The following is a 6,000-nucleotide window of genomic DNA, read 5'->3' as shown; positions in this document are numbered from 1 at the left end:
GGAAGGTAGAAAATGCACCTAATGAACTTATTGATCTCACTAATTTCCATGTAGGGTATAGAAAATAACAATTAGCTTCTTTTAGCTTTGTCTGATGAGAGGTGGTATTTTATATTGCTGCCATAAAAAAATTATCACAAACTTAGCAGTTTAAACAACATAAGTTTATTATTTTATAGTTCTGTCAAAATTTAGAGATAGTAAAAATTAAGACTAGGTCAGTAAAATAGTATTAAGTAAGAGTTTATGGTGTACAGAAGGATACTTTGCAAACTGGGAGTCTTCAAATCCAACACTGAGATGAAACTCAGAGGCATGATGTCACAGGATGGCTTTGTAAAGTAGAAGTAAGAAAGGTGTTTAACCTTTACAATGATCGGGTATTACAATGGGGGTTTCCAGATGGTAGGGGATTCATTAACAGTGATTAACTTATACCATTTTAGGAAGATGATTATCAAAGGCACTTAGAAGAAAAAAACTATGTTGATTTTTACTTATGTTCATGAAATAAGCTAGATTTATTTTCGTTATGTAACTTAAATGATTTTGTCTGCTTGTAGGATTTTCAAGCCTGGTCTCTATTTTATTTTTATTTTTTATTTATTTTTATTTTTGCAGTACTAGGGCCTCTCACTGTTGCGGCCTCTCCCGTTGCAGAGCACAGGCTCCAGACACGCAGGCTCAGCGGACATGGCTCACGGGCCTAGCCGCTCCACAGCATGTGGGATCTTCCCGGACCAGGGCACGAACACATGTCCTCTGCATCGGCAGGCGGACTCTCAACCACTGCGCCACCAGGGAAGCCCTCTATTTTATTTTATTTTAACATTTCCATAGGTCAGAAGTCCAATAATTCTCACTGGACCAGAATCAAGAGATCAGCAAGGCTGTGTTCTGCCTATAAGCTCTAGGGGAAGATCTATTTGTTGACTTGAAAATAAAACACACAACATAAAGTGTTGTGAGTTTAAGTTTTATTCAGGGTCTTACTGAGGAGTATAGCCTGGGAGACAGCTCTGAGGAAGTGCTCCAAAGAGATAGGGGAGGAGACAGAATATATGATTTTTTTGGCCAGAAAATACATGTAGTCACGCATATATCTTGGTAAAAGATGGCTGCTAATCACAAAGAACACAGCCTCGAGTTAATGATTTTAATGCTTTTCTATGTATGGAAGATGCAAGAATTTGGGGTCATTGAAATTCTTCCTGAGACATGAATCTATCTAGGGGCCTGTTTATTGAAAGCACAGAGTGCCTCATCCTGTTTTTCATCTTGAATTCCTCTCAGGGGAGACTGCAGTGGGTTTCAACTTAACCCTTATATAGCTGGGTGATGAGCGATGCTCTATGTTCTTCTTTGCTCACAATTTCTTTGCTCATTAAAGTTGTTTATAGAATCTGGTTCTTTGTGTTTGTGGGGCTGAAATCCTCATTTCCTTGCTGCTGTCAGCTGAGAGTCACCCCTAGCTCTAAAGGCCACCCACACTCTTTGGTTCCCTTCCTCCACCTTCAAAGTCAACAATGGTAGGTTGTGTCCTCCTCACACTTCTAATCTCTCCTCCTTCTTCTTCTGTGAATATCACTAGCTACAGCCAAGAAGGTTCTCAGCTTTTAAAGACTCATTGGCCCACCTGGATTACCCAGGATAACCTCCCCATCATAAGATCTGCAACCCTTAATCACATCTGCTAAATCCCTTTTGCTATGTAAGGTTTCCTAGGTTCTAGGGACTAGGTGTAGACACCTTTTGGGGGTCATTATTTTCCCTACCATAGAGATGAACTAAAAAAGAACTTTCAGTTTACAACAGAATTTAGAGGAAATATAGAGGACTCAGAACAGTCCAGTAAAAGATTTTTAACATAAGAAATGGCCTCAGGATAAAATTTTAATCCAAGGGGATGGCTATAAAACTCCTTGTTGGGCTTCCCTGGTGGTGCGGTGGTTGGGAGTCCGCCTGCCGATGCAGGGGGCGCGGGTTCGTGCCCCGGTCCGGGAGGATCCCACATGCCGTGGAGCGGCTGGGCCCGTGAGCCATGGCCGCTGAGCCTGGGCGTCCGGAGCCTGTGCTCTGCAGTGGGAGGGGCCACAACGGTGAGAGGCCCACGTACCGCAAAAAAAAAAAAAAAAAAAAAAACTCCTTGTTAAGACCTCTGAAAGATTCAGTCAGTGATTTGAAGACTTCCTTAGGTAAGACAAAGGGGTTTCTACAAATCTGAAGGGTCTCAAATGTGGCCCAATGTAGAGAGATGCCTATCTCAAAAAGAATTATGTCTGTGGCTTTGGGGGCAGGAAGTAAACCCCAGTCAGATTTATAAGAAGCCTGCAAAGTTTTTAAGGGAATTGTATTAACTTGGATTAAAAGGAACAGAGACAGTTCAAAATTTTAAAAAGGCCTCTGGGTCTCCAACTTTGTTTGGGTCGGAGGCAGACTGGGAAAGCTACTCAACTACAAACAGGAGTCGTACTTTATGGAAAAGAAAGAACTCAGTGGCAGGGCAGAGAGCCAAGGACAGCAATAGATGAGGAAACCCAGTAACACTAAGAGCAGAACTATGCCCTAATAAAGGAGTGTTCCCTGGCTCTAGTGTCAAGGGAGCTAGTGACAAATGCTCAACTGGATTTCAGAATTCTGTGGTTCAGTGTACACTATGTTACACTATGTTCTTTCCATTCTAAATGCACATCTGCTCCCTCCCCTCACTTTATGAAATTGGAGTGTTTATTGCTGTTATGCTGCTCGTGTTTCACTGTTAAATGTTGGAGGCTGGGGCAGGGGGAGATGAGGAAGGCACATAATTTGTCTTTTTAGTTCACAGTTCTTTGAATCAACAGGTGCTGCACCCAAGGAGCTGAACCTGTGGAATCATACCCAAGGAACTTTGCCTGTACCTGTACTTGATTTAGGTGACAAGATATACAAACATGACTTTGGTGATTAAATGAGACCTTGGGGTCTTAGGAATGGGCAAATGTAGTTTGCCCGTGAGAGGGACATGAACCATTGTGGCCAGAGAATAGACTATGGTAGCTTGCTATATAATGGCCTGCAATGAATCATGCCTTCCTGTGTTCCACAGCCCTTTGCACTGTGACATTGTCACTCCATCCATGAAGATATGGAATCTATTCCTCCACTGGCCTTGTGACTACCTTTGACCATGAAAAGAGGTCTCTGGGCCTCCAGCTTTCTTTGGGCAGGAGGCAGGCTGAAGGAGGTCAAAGAATGTAGTGAAAGTAACATTATTTGAGGTCCAGAGCCTAGATCTTAAGAGGTGCCATAGCTTCCACAATCGCCCTCTTAGAACACTGCTCTGAGCTACTAAGCATGTGAAGAAGCCTTGTTTGAATGACTATATGGAGAGAGACTCGTGGCCATCCCAGCTGTCTCATCAGCTGAGCCCAGCCCCCAGACAACCTGCTAGCTGAATGCAGCTGCCTAAGTAAGGCTAGGTAAGAGCAACAGAATGTCTACTCAGTCAACCAACAGAATCATGAAAAATAACAAATCACATTATTTTAAGCCACTGGGTTTTGATATAATTTGTTACTTAGTAGTAGATAACTGGAACTGTAGTTTAAGCAGCTTAAGTAAGTGGTAAGATAGATCTCTTACTAGCTCATACATTATCTGTTTAATCATACAATTATTCCAAAAGTGAATAGTGATGGCAAAGTATCATAATCATAAAAGGCCTTAGATTGATCAGTATTATTTAACATTTACTGAGTAACCATAAACTATAGAATTATCTTTAAACTAGAATGAAGTGATACTCATCTAATAAGTTTTTTACTTTTTGTGAAATTTGGCATTGTTGCAAAGATAATCTCAATATACCCATTAACTGTATCACCCTCAATTGAATTCTGAAATTAATAGAGAAGTCATATAAAGAAGTAAAGAATGAAGAAAAAAAACCCTTTATACTGATCATTATTACCTGGGCAATAAAGAAAGTCTAGCTGTAAAGATAAAATGCAACAATAAAATAGTCAGGTGGCAAAACTCTCATCTTCATCAAAAAGTCAAGAAACGCTCTTAACTTTTTTCCCGTTAACAATTGTTTTAGTAAGATTCTGGGACTGTGTAGGATTTGTTCATATACTCATTTGTTATTTATTTGGCAAACATTTATCAAGTGCTTATTAATGTGTCATGCACTGTGTTAGATACTGGAGATATAATAGTGAATGAGATAGATTTGGTTTCTGACCTCACAAAGTCAGTTGGGGATAAAAGGTGGGTGGGTAATGGAAATGTAAATACACTGCTACAATAAAGTGTGATAGGTGACAGGATAGGACAATAAAATCGCCCTTTGTCCTTCTGTATCCCTGGGGGATTGGTTCCAGACCACCATCTCCCAGCCACCCCCAAAGGATACCAAAATCTTTGGATATCCTTCCATAAAATAGTGTAGTATTACACAGTATAGCATATGACCTATGCATATCTTCCTGTATACTTTAAATCATCTCTAGATTACTTATAATACTTAATACAATGTAAATGATATGTAAATAGTTGCCTGAGCATGGCAAATTTACGTTTTGCTTTTTGCAACTTTCTGAAATTGTTTTTTGCAAAAAATTTGCACCTGTGGTTGAATCTGTGGATGCGGAAACCCATGTATATGGAGGGCTAACTGTATAGAAATAGGATTTTGTTGATTCTTTTTAAAAGTTTCTTTATCTCAATAGCTTCTAGGCTGCAACTGTAAAAACACTGTTGTTTCTTTTGTAAATTGTTCACTTTTGCAGGGAGTGCTACATCTTTACCCCTCACATTCCAAGTTCCTAGAGACCTATAAATGCCCTTGGATTATATCCTATGGGAATCCTATTTATTTATTTTTGTCTGCACTAGGTCTTTGTTGCAGGGCAAGGGCTCTTTGTTGCGGTGTGCCAGCTTCTCTAGTTGCAGAGTGGGGGGGGGGGTCTAGAACGCACACATGCTCAGTAGTTGCAGCGTGTGGCCTTAGTTGCCAAAAGTGAGGTGTTAGTTCCCCGACCAGGGATCAAACCTGGGCCCCCTGCATGGGAGTGCGGAGTCTTAACCACTGGACCACCAGGGAAGTCCCTGGGAATCCTTATATTGTGTTGTCTCCTGATACTACTGATCCACAAAGGATGCTGCATAATAGAAAACATTATTCTTTGATTTTCCCTTAGGATTTCCAGCTGGTGCCTAAATGGAATTTTCAGAATAAAGAGTATCTTCAGAGGGCACGTAATATAAGAGGTAGTTTCAAATGTCTACAGTTTGCTTTTACTCATGCCCCTTTAAATCTCTAGCCCCTTTAAAGACTACCAGCCTCATTTTTGGTTTGTTTTTGACTGTGCTATCTCACAGACATCTTGAAGACCAAGACCATCCCCTATTCATATGTGTAGACCAGTAATCATATGATAATATGGGATGAATGACTCAAAGAACTATTGCAGAAAAATGATCGGTTTGAGACGATGACTATTTTCCCACTGCATTTTTTATCTGGGCATGTTCAAAACTTTGATTTTAAAACCACACTAGCAAGCCACCAAAAAAGAAAAGAAAAAAAGATGAGAACTGTACTTAGCTTGTTTTTAATACTGTTTTACATGTGAATGATTATTTTAAGACATTACTAAAGAAAATAGTTATTTGTCTTACATTATTCATAAACTTTATTATCATATATGTGTCAGGGACAATACAGTACAAAAACAAAACTAAAATGACAACCTATTTTGTTAAATTAAACTTGTAAAAACCAACACACTATGCATAGTTTCAATAAGATACAGTTACTAGAGTGCCAAACAGGTATTTAAAAATTAACAAGGAAAAGCAGGAAATGGCACTGCTCATACAAAAATTTACGTCCTCTTAGACAACAGATGTTGAAAAATGATTTCCTAACAAAAGCAGCAGCCCTCAAGAAGGAATTGATAACCCAGGAATAAGTTTTCTTTATATAATTGCTGCAAAGTTTGACAGCAAAGAACTCCT

Source organism: Phocoena sinus, chromosome 17, assembly GCF_008692025.1.
Source record: "Phocoena sinus isolate mPhoSin1 chromosome 17, mPhoSin1.pri, whole genome shotgun sequence".
Lineage (NCBI taxonomy): Eukaryota > Metazoa > Chordata > Mammalia > Artiodactyla > Phocoenidae > Phocoena > Phocoena sinus.
This window is presented reverse-complemented; position numbering follows the sequence as displayed.